Source organism: Dipodomys spectabilis, unplaced genomic scaffold (genome assembly GCF_019054845.1).
Source record: "Dipodomys spectabilis isolate Male_0828 unplaced genomic scaffold, ASM1905484v1 ptg000225l, whole genome shotgun sequence".
Classification (NCBI taxonomy): domain Eukaryota; kingdom Metazoa; phylum Chordata; class Mammalia; order Rodentia; family Heteromyidae; genus Dipodomys; species Dipodomys spectabilis.
The window spans coordinates 1,334,176-1,345,507 of record NW_024870902.1 but is presented as its reverse complement, the minus strand read 5'-3'; the positions used below and the strand labels follow the sequence as shown (position 1 = coordinate 1,345,507).

At 41.7% G+C, this 11,332-nt stretch overlaps 1 protein-coding gene across 2 annotated transcripts in view; it reads left to right on the top strand.

Moving 5' to 3' along the window:
• The first annotated feature begins 10,740 nt into the window (after positions 1-10,740).
• The window catches only part of Usp53 (ubiquitin specific peptidase 53), a 60,251-nt gene continuing 59,659 nt past the window's right edge, over positions 10,741-11,332 (top strand). For both annotated transcript variants that reach the window (XM_042697579.1, XM_042697580.1), the window contains exon 1: positions 10,741-10,932. The gene's annotated coding sequence lies outside the window, so the exon portion shown is untranslated. The remainder of the gene's footprint in view (positions 10,933-11,332) is intronic.

Below are 11,332 nucleotides of genomic sequence, written 5' to 3'. Positions count from 1 at the left end.
TCCCCCAAAAAAGTTGTTGAAAGCAATTTAATCAGAAACTCAGATTTTAAATATATACAAGACTTTATAAACAACCAATAGTATATTACTTGCCAAGAGTTAGTACATGCTTTCCAAGTTTAGTTTTACAGATAAAGGAGATGAGAGGTTCAAGAACACAAACCTTTAGGGATTAGGAATAATTCAGTAAACTTCAGCCTTCATAGATATTTAAATTCTTTAAATTATTTCTATTACTAAATATTTTCCAACAATTTTACTCCTTTACTAAAACTCGAGTATTTACTTTTTTTTCCTGACTATGAAGTAAATTTCAAGAAGGAAGTTAAACTTTAAAACATTAATGTTCCAAATATTTTTGTCATCTTGACAAGGAAATTTGCTCTCTAGGGCAACTTCCTTTGGATTTCACTATTGTATTTCTTAAAGAACTACTTTAATAACAAGTCAGTCCAAGATAGAGTGTGTACATGTGTGTGTGTGCGAGAAAGAGAGTGAGAGAGAGAGAGAGAGAGAGACAGACAGACAGACAGACAGACAGACAGACAAACAAGACAGACAGACAGGCAGACAGAAACAGCAAAAAGACAAATAAAAAGACAGTGAAAGAGGCTTTATTTGGTATGTTGCAAAAGGGATAAGAAGTAAGTTGGTAAATTTCCAAACACCATGGCATTTTTTAAAAAAATAAAAGACTACCATTTAGTAAAAGAAACTATTTACTTGTGAAATAGTCGACCTCTGCCTTATATTATTCTTGTCTTTTTTTTAAAAGGGTACAAAAGTACCAAGTGTGTGTTTACCACCAGTATTTGAAAACAGAAGTTTTGCTATACTTTAAGAAACAAGCAAATCATATTTTATAAAACTTCAGAATATTTCAGGGAAATTGTTCAGTCAGGCAAAGTCTAAATGTTTAGGAGTTGGATTTCAGTTCTGATTCTACCAGATAATTTTATTTCCCTGAGATTATGTTTTCTTATCTCTATAAGTGAAGGATTAAAAAAAACCCCTAATCTCTGAACTTCTTTTTGTTTCTAAGATTCTAAGTAATCTTATATGTAAAATATTATTATAACCTTGTTTTATAAAAGATAAATGGTTCTTTCTAGTGAATAGCCTTAACAATGAAATGCTTCTCAGATTTTTGACCTTTACTTCTAGACTTATTAATATAATACATACTTTCTCTACTTGTTTCTGCTAATTCTACTTTATTGCCATCGTTGTAACCAAATAGCAAACTTATGTGCTATAGTCTTTTAGTTAGATTTCATTTTAGGAATATTGAATGTCTTCTATTTGATGGACAATGTGGTAGGTATATTAAGAATACTTAAATGTCTCTTGCACTTCTTCTTGGATTCCATGATATTAAACACTTGTATCATATTTTAAAAACATCTAAATCAGCTGGGCTCCAGTGGCTCATGCCTGTAATCGTAACTATTCAGGAGGCTGAGATCTGAGGATCTTGGTTCAAAGCCAGTCCGGGCAGGAAAGTCCCTTGAGACTCTTACCTCCAATAAACCACTAGAAAACCAGAAATAACACTGTGGCTCAGGGGTAGAGTGCTGGCCTTGATCTGAAGAGTGCAGGGACAGTGCCAAGGTCCAGAGTTCAAGCCCCATGACTGACAAAAACAAACAAAACAAACACTAACATCTAAATGTTAAATCTTTTAGGATCATTGAGAAAGTTAAATAATCTGCATTTTATCTCCTGACACATAATTAGGCATCAAATAACTAGGAAAAAAAGATCCATCTACTCATCTATGGCTAAAGAAAAAAACTTACAGGAGTAAACTAATATGTCCACAGTTACATGGTTGCTTTTGTTTTTAGTCTATCTTGGAGCTTGAACTCAACGCCTGGATGCTGTCCCTGAGCTTCTGTGCTCAAGGCTGGTACTCTACCAATGAGCCACAGCTCCACTTATGTTTTTTTTTAAGGTGGTTACTTGGAGATAAGAGTCTCACAGACTTTCCTGCCCAGGCTGGCTTCCAACTGCAATCCTCCGATCTCAGCCTCTTGAGTAGGTAGGATTACAGACATGAGCAACCAGCATTTGACACACAGCTACTTTTTGAGAGCAATCAACACTGAACAATTTTTTAATCATACCACACTGCTTTGCGGTAAGGGCAATTCTACTATCTGTTTATTCTTTCTCTCAGATTGACAAAAACCATGTAAAAATATGTGCACAGAGGCAAGTAGCCTACTAACCGTGTGAATAGCAATCCAGTTAAGGGTTAACTAGGACATTTAAAAAAAAACTGAGGAAACTGAGGCTCAGAGAAGTTAATAACTGATCCAGATCATAGAAATAATAAATGGTAACCTTAACATTTGAACCCAGGCTAGTGAGGTTAACACAGGCAACAGCTGGCACTGACTATCAGGAATCCAGTCTTCCTTAATTGTTTCCTCCATGACACAGTTGAAGACAAAGAACCTATCAGGAATTTTGGCAATACAAAAATCTAGGAAGAATAGTGAATCTCATGAGATATGGAATGAAACTTCAAAACCTAATGGAATATTTAAAAGGAATGAAGGGGTTGCTTATATTTGGAGGCAACATAACTATGTGGGGTCCAATACAACCCACACAAAGATAATGGTATTAAGCTCTGGGAAACTTGCTGCCTTATCAATTTGTAAATTTAAAAATAAAACATAAGTATACTGAATATAACTTATACTGGTTACTAAAAATGACACAGTCCCCAAATATTTTTAAATAGTATTATTTGAACTATACTGATTTAAAACAAACCACCATTTGTCTGAAGCAGGAGAGGAAATGCGTTCTCCAAACAATAATCAGGCCAATTGCAAGACTGTGGTTTTATTTTTGGGTATCAAATTGTTTTCAAAGTTGACAACCGAAGTACATCATGAATTCAGTCACGGGGTGGCATATGAAACTTGTTACAGTGTCAGTGTTTGCCAGGGACATGATGATAAGGACACTGTCAATAATACAGATAAGACATCCCCTACTCCCCTACAGGAAGGAGCCTCCTTCCATGAAGGCCACTTGAGGGAAATCATTTCCAATGCTAACAGAAAAATGTTCTCCTGGTACTGATCATTTAAATTCCTTATTTACTTTGGGTTTTAGATGTGAGTCAAACTAAAGTTTAAGCCACAGATTCATGCATAATTTCTGAGTCCTTCTTCTCATTCACATCCTCTTCCCTCTTCTGTTCATTTTACTTATTTTAATTTCCTATCACTGTTTCTTTTTTTTTCTTATTTACATTTAGCCACTATTTCATATTATATACTAGAATTTACTTTATGCATTTTGTAGAGATAAAATATTGTAAATGAGTGAATTAATCAGTTTAATATTTACTAGGTCTTTGAAAATTATTGAGAAATCAGGTGATTTTTAGCTTGAAAATACAAATGGTATTTTAGTGGTAACTTATAGAAAAGTGAAGTTAGATTTCTCTTGCTACAAATGACAGAATTAAGAACAGTGGGTGAAATATACTGAATGGTGGATTTCAACTTTTTGTTGTTGTTGTTGATTATGGGTTTGAACTCAGGGCCTGGGCCCTGAGCTATTTTGCTCCAGGTTATCACTTTACCACTATAAGCCATTTTCAGTTCTCTGGTGATTAACTGGAGATAGAAATCTCACAAATTTTCCTACCAGGGCTGGCTTTGAACCCCAGTTCTCAGATCTTAGCTTCCTGAGTAGATTATAGGAATGAGCTACCAGCACCCAGTGGATTTCAACTAATTTTGATGAACATTTCTTAACAAATAAGTCTTAAAAAAGGAAACAATTGCCCCAGCAGGTCATATTTGAACTGAGAGCAGAAGAGGATGGTGGGATGATCCAGGTAGGAGTGTATGAGAGGCAAACCCAAATGACATCTAAACACTTCTGCATCTGTGAGATTAAAAAGCACATTGCAGTTAGATAAACAATATACAGGTCCTTATAGCATCACATATCACATTACCATTGATGACATAGTATTGGTAATCATAACAGCACTAATAGCCACAATAACATAATGTAGGGCTGTACAGTTGCTTTTATCTGAAGCATTATAAAAAGATATCACATGTAAGTATTATTTTTCATTCCCATTTTACAGATAAGAAAACTAGAATGTTTCAAAAATGAAATAACATATAAAAGGTATGAAGCCTTCTAAACCAACATTATGTCAGCTAAATTAAGGCCACAAGTTAAACCACTAGCTGGTTTACTGGAAATATTCATCCTGATAGAATAGAGGTTTAGCTAGATTAGAATACAAAGCCAGGGGCTGGGAAGGTGTCTCAGTGGTAGAGCGCTTGCCTTGCATGCATGAGGCCCTGGGTTCGATTCCTCAGCAACACATAAGCAGAAAAAAAAAAAGGCCGGAAGTGGCACACAAATGTAGAATACAGAGCCAATGAAGTTTCAGCCAAGAAAGAGCTGGATAAGATGTCCTGGGTGTTGAATTTGACCTTCTTATGTTTAACAAGATGTCATGATGCAGAGCTTTGAGGAGTCCAGTGAACACTGAACTTCTGAATTCTGTATGAGAAGATGGAAGACTATCAAGGCCTCTTGCCTTCTCACTTGCATTTCTGCTTTAGTTCTTTTCAACCGGCTATCCATCACAGGTGGGAAGGCATACTGCTACAGCAGCTTTGGCCTCACATCTATAATGCTTTGTAATCAGATGGGGGGAAACCACCCAGCTCTTTCTTGCAAGTTCTTGTACCAAAACAGCTGGAAAGGATGTTGACTCATCTGCACATCAATCACCACTCCCAGAAAAAAGGTGATATACCCCACTCATGACCATGCCTGCTCTGTGGTTAAATGATATGGATTTGCTACTAGAAGCAGGAAAAGACAAAGCAATGTATGTCTACAACAATTTTTTCTCAGTTGAAAGAACTGAAATACATATTCATTAGACAATTCTATGTATATCTTTGAAATAATTGGGGCTTTAACTCAGGGCTTGGATGCTGTCCTTTAGCTTTTTTTTTTTGTCAGTAGTAGGGCTTGAACCCTGGGCCTGGGCACTGTCCCAGAGCTCTTAGCTCAAGGCAAGCACTCTACCACTTGAGCCACAGGGCCACTTCCGGTTTTCTGGTGTTCAACTGGAGATAAGAGTCTCATGGATTTTTCTGCCAGGGATGGCTTCGAACTGTGTTCTTCAAATCTCAGCCTCCTGAGTAGGTAGGATTACAAGCGTGAGCCACCAGTTCTGGCCTCTTTTATCTGTTTTGATCAAGGATGATACTGCACTTACACTACAATTCTACTTCCTTTTTTTTTTTTGATGGTTATTGGAGATGAGTTTCATGGACTTCCCCATTACATCTCAGCCTCCAGAGTTTAGGATTACAGGCTTGAGCCACAGGCACCTCCCTAGCCTGTGGTTGGGTGACTTGATCAAAAGATGTTATAATTTAATCACATTTTAGGCATTACTTTTCATTCTTTCTCTTTTAAAATTTTTATTTTTTTATTTTTTATTTTTATTTTTTGGGTCCGGTCATGGGGTCTGAACTCTGGGCCTGGGCACTGTCCCTCAGCTCTTCAGCTCAAGGCTAGCGCTCTACCACTTGAGCCACAGCACCACTTCCGGCTTTTTTCTTTTTGCTTATGTGGTGCTGAGGAATCGAACCCAGGGCCTCAGGCATGCAAGGCAAGCGCTCTACCACTGAGCCACCTTCCCAGCCCCCAAATTTTTATTTGTTTATTTATTGTACCTGTCTTGCTTGAACACAGTGTCTGGGAGCTGTTCCTGAGCATTTTTGCTCAAGTTAATTGGAGATAATAGTCTCATGGCCTTTTCTGCCTAAGTTGGCTTCAAACTACAATTCTCAGATCTCAGCCTCCTTAGTAGCTAGGGTTACAGGCATGAACCACCAGTGTCCAGTCTCCTTCTTTCTTTCCTGCTCAATTTTTATCACCTCATAACTCTCCTGGTTTATACTGTGAGGAACTGGAAGCCCAGCATGGAAGAGTATTCTCAGAGAATATTTGGGGCCTTATGGTGCACTGGTACTCTGCCAGGGGATGTTGGTCAAGGTGACTTTTTTCCACGTGTCCTTATTCTGTTCTTTTGGCATCTGTATATGCTAATTTCATAGGAAAACAGAATAAGAGAAAGTTTTACTGTTATTCCCACTCAATGACTGCTGTAGATGCTATTTCAGGTATGCAACAGTGGTGTGTTTATCCTTACTGTGTGCCAGCTCAAGTAGACTTCACAGAAAAAAATGATGTATCTAATAGAATGGCTGACAAAAGAATGACCAGGAGAGATAGGGCTTTTATGACATTTTTCTACCCTCACAGCAATAAATAAGTAAATTGGCAAGTCAAATAATCAACCTCAGATGATGATAAGCAATTGAGATGCATCAACAGGACACTCAGGACAGAGATAAGCATGGAATGTTAGATCAAGGAGGACATTATAAGAAGGTGAAGTTGAAACTGGAATACAAAGGTTGAAAAGACCCAGGAAAAGTTTCTTGGCCAGAGTTCTCAAGGTTGGCATTACTGACATTAGGAATTTGATAGTTCTTTATTGTGGAAGTCTGTCTCATATGTTGTAGAACATTTAAGAGCATCCTCACCAACTATTACAACTACATATTCTATGTGTTGCTAAATGTCCCACAGGAGACAAAAATCTCCTGTCTTCCCCCTTTGGTATGAGAACTACTTTTCTATGCATAGCAAATAAAGAATGGAGAGCTTTAAATAGCATGGCCTACTGCTAAGGGAGTAATGACAAATCATTTAGGGGTCTGTTGCCTTGGCAAGAATTTTGCATTTTATTCTATATATTTCATTAAGCAATTTTAAGTTGGAGGCTAATATAGCGGTACTTTAAATAAATTTCTTTGCTTTGTAGGAAATGGATTTAAAATTATAACAATAAGTGAAATATCAGAATCATGTGCCATCATTTATAGATTAAAAAGTACCGGGCATTGGTGGCTCACACCTCTAATCCTAGCTACTCAGAAGGCTGAGATCTGAGAATCTCGGTTCAAAGCCAGTCTAGATAGGAAAGTCTGGGAGACTCTTATTTCCAATAAGAAAGAAGGAAAGGAAGGAAGGAAGGAAGGAAGGAAGGAAGGAAGGAAGGAGGGAGGAGGGAGGGAAGGAGGGAAGGAGGGAGGGAAGGGGGAGGGAAAAGAAAAAGAAGCCAAAAGTGGAGCTGTAGCTCAATTGGTGCAGCTCTAACATTGAGCAAAAGAAGCTCAGGGTCAAGGTCCAGGCCTTGAGTTCAAGCCCCAGAATCCACAAAAATAAACAAGCAAGTAAAGATGAAAAGTTAAAAAGAAAAGTAGACAGAAAGAGGAGCCAATGAACTAGGAGGAAAGCATGAGATGTATGTGCTGTCTTGTTTTTTTGTTGTTGTTTTTGTCTCTTTTTTTTTTTTGCTGTTGTGTGATAAACACTTGGGAAAGGCATCTTAAAGGAAGGAATGATTGATTTGGGCTCATTGTTTCAGTCCATGGTTGGTGGTGGGATGCAAGTCAACAGAGCACTGAGCCAGTAGGAGGGTATGGAGGAGAAGGTTGTTTACCTCATGTTGGAGAGAAGGCAGCAGAGTAAGAAGGTTCTGGGGACCAAAGTACTTTCTTCAAACCACCAAAGAACATGTCTCCCGTGACCTATTTCCTTCAATCACATCTACTAGTTTCCAGACCCCCAGCTGAGGACCAAGCACTGAACACATGATCCTCAGGAGAATATTCTATATTCCAGCTCCAGTAGCAGGTCACAGAGGGAGTAGCTGATTGTGACTAGATTTTTCTGGCAAACTCATTTCTGAGTCACAGCCTAAAGATTTTTCTTCTTGTCTAGCTAGTTTCTCTAGAATTCTTAGTATTTGCTTCCAAACCAGTCATCCTTTTCCAGATCTCACAAAGACCATCACAACAACCCTGAACTGGCCTTGCTCATTTTTATGTTCTAGAATTTTGTACTCATCACAGTCATAGCCCTTCCTCAATGCCTATCAATGACTGCCAGTGAATTTTTGAAGTTGAAACTCACATTTAATCTCCCACAGAAATCTTTCCCAACATTTTAACCCACATAGAATGTCTGTATTCTCTAAAATACATGGCTAAAAAATAAAAACTTCCAACTTTTCACTCCATTCAGGAAATAGGGATTTTTTTAAGCCTCTCTCAGATATCAGACTGTGCCCAGAACTACAATGAAAAAATAAAACCCCATACTCCCTGCTCTCTAGGGCCAGAATAGTGTCATCATTAATATGCTTCTTAGGAAAACAGGTTTTGTCTAGGATCTAATCCTGAGTCAGTTTCTTAGCTACTACTTCTGGGTGCCATACTGCACTACCTCCTAGCTCAGTCATGGCTTGCCCCACCCAAAGCTGCAGATTGCTGCCTGTCACTATTGGATAATAGCAATCCAGGACAGAAGTTGTTCCTACCAGTAATCAGTGGTAAGGTGAAATTCAGCCATAGTAGTACTGCTCCCAAAAACCTCGGTAATCAAGAATAATGCTAAGCACATAGGCATGCTGATGCTGTGAACTCTGGCTGGACCTCAACAGAACCAATCTAGGGGTTTGTTTTCTGGCATTTTTATTCTTGTTTTTGTTCTTTCTTCCATTTGTTTTACTTTCTTTCTTCCAGATGTTTTACTTTTAATTTTTTTCATCCAGGACTAAAGGTAATTTTGATAAGCAATGTATTTAAACTGTGTGTTGTGACTTTCCTAACCACAAACTTTTCTGGGAGCAATTCCTATCTTGGTAGGGAGTATGGTACCAAATTCCTTCTTTTTATGTTTGCTTACAACCCTGCAACCTTGATGTTTAAACTGGAGCCCACTATGACACTATCATTTAAAGGGCAGTACTTAAATATGCCAAGAACTATAGTTTAAAAAGTGACTGAATCAAATTTTTGAGTTAAAGGATGAGTATTCTGTAATCACCTCTAGGGGAGTGAGGAGGTAGTACGAGTTTTTATTATCCACAATTCATGTTATTTCTAGAAGTGATTGCTTTGTCAGTTACATTTACAGAGAAATAATTATAGTATGATATACACTTTATAATAGAAATAACTCCAAAATGGATAAAAGAAGGACAAGTCTGACTCAAGAACTGTGAAAGGATCCAAGAAACATTGAAAGAAACTAGTAGGACCCCAGAACAGCAAGTTTAGGATAGCTAGTGTGGAGAAAATGAGGAAAAAACACCAGGTTAAGGTTAACCCATGAGGCCTGATCATGGAGGGCATGAAAAAAATCCTCAGCAGAAGAGTATCATGATCACATTAAAAAAATGACTAACAGCATGGAGATGGGAGTGAGGAAGAACTGGAGGACATTATGTGGCTTTTATGATAGTCCAAGGGACATGAGTCAGAAGAGATGATGACTACTTGAAGGACTAAGATAGTGAGAATGGAGATGAAAAAGGGATGTATCAGTAAATGAATCAACGAAGTTTGGTGTGGATAGTGCAACAGTAGAATAGGCATACTTATAGATTTCTGCCCTGGACAATGCCATTATCTGAAACAGAAAACGGAAGTGACGTACATTTCAGAGGGGTGGGGCGAGACCTGACTTTAAAAGTGATCATTGAGAGGCCCATATCCATCTGGGACATATTTATTTATTTGTGTGAAATACAAATCAAAAGGTCTAAAAGAGCTTAATTTTATTTCCCTCAGTAAGAGATTGTCTCAAGGACTATAAAGTCCTATTTGTTTACTACCAACCCCCAATATTTCTTCATCCTAGCTCATCAAATAAAAGACTTACTTATGCCTAAATCTTTTTTTTCATTAGTATGCACTTTTGATTGCTGTTGACGCCAACGATTGTGGGTTTTTTTTCTCTTTTAATAACGTATGTCTGTGCGCGCGCCAGTACTGGGGGGGACTTAAACCCAGGACACTGTCCCTTAGTTTTTCTGCCCAAGGCTGGCACTGTGCCACTTGAGCCAGGGCCTCACAGCTTTCTGTCTCATGGGCTTTCCTGTTTGGGCTGGTTTCCAACAGCGATCCTCAGATCTCAGCCTCCAGAGTAAACCAAAATCACTGCGGCACACGCGCGCGCGCGCACACACACAGGTTCAGCTCAGTTCTTAGCTGGTAACTGGAAACCGCGTCACGGGTCACCCGATTTGTCCTGACAATTAGCCGTTCACCAGGTCACCGGTCTCGGTGAAACCTCTCACTTTATGAACGGTCCCGGAACCGCCGCCCGGGGGTGCATCGGCCCCGCGGCGGAGGCCGCGCCGTCTCCGGCGGGCCGCGCGCCGCTCCCAGGCCGGGAACCCGCGCTCCCAGGCCCGCAGCGCGCGCGCCTCCCCCGCAACACCGCCGGGCCCCCGCGCGATCACCACGCGCTGCACGCAATCACCGCGTTTCCTCGAGAACCGACTTCCGGCTCCATGACACCGGGCGGCCTCGCCCACACCCACCTTTCCCCGACCACGAACCCCAACCACGCCTCGCTCCCGCTCCCGCTGGGGCGAGGAAACCCGGCACGCCGCAAATCTCGCGGGATTTCGCGCCTCCGGAGTAAGCCAATTGAACCGCGCGCCCTCATCGAACCCCCGCGGGAATAGAGCATTGCGTGATGGGGGTGGGCCCAGCGGAGAGGGGGCGGGGCCTCAGGAAGGAGGGGCCTCAGGAAGGCGGGACTCTGGAGACCTGTTGATCGCAGGTGTCAGTGCCCAGACTGGCCCCGGGGTGGCGGGGCCGTGTGCGCATGCTCCTTGTGGGGTCGGGCTCCAGTTCCCGGAGCACCCCGGCGCGGTGGCGGCTGTTGGGGTGTCTGTCGGGTGTTGGCGTGAGGCGGAGCGGGGTCAGCGCGAGGTAGCTCTGTGGGAGTGGAAGGCCCGGGTGCGCTACCTGGACAGCACGCTCGCGGCGCCGGGTGAGTCTCCCAAACTGTAGTGGTGGGTGGGGACCCCCGGCCCGGGCCTAGCCAGGAACGAGTGTCTCGGTGGGGACCCCCGACCCGCCACCCTCCGGGCCTGACCGGGATGGGATCCCCAAGACCTGCCACCCTCCGGGCCTGGCTGGGCACTAGTGTCTGGAGGGGACCCCCCCCCCCCCCCACCCCGGACCTCTCACCCTCCGGGCCTGACCGGGAACTCGTGTCTGGATGGGGAGCCCCGGACCTCTTACCTTCCGGGCCTGATGGGGACCCCCAAGACCTGCCACCCTCCGGGTCTGACCCGGGCACCTTCGCCCCAGCCCATCCCTCAGCACCCTTCGCAGCCCCGCGACTCTGTCTGCACCTGACCCCGCAAGCAGAAACCAGCTGCCGGGAT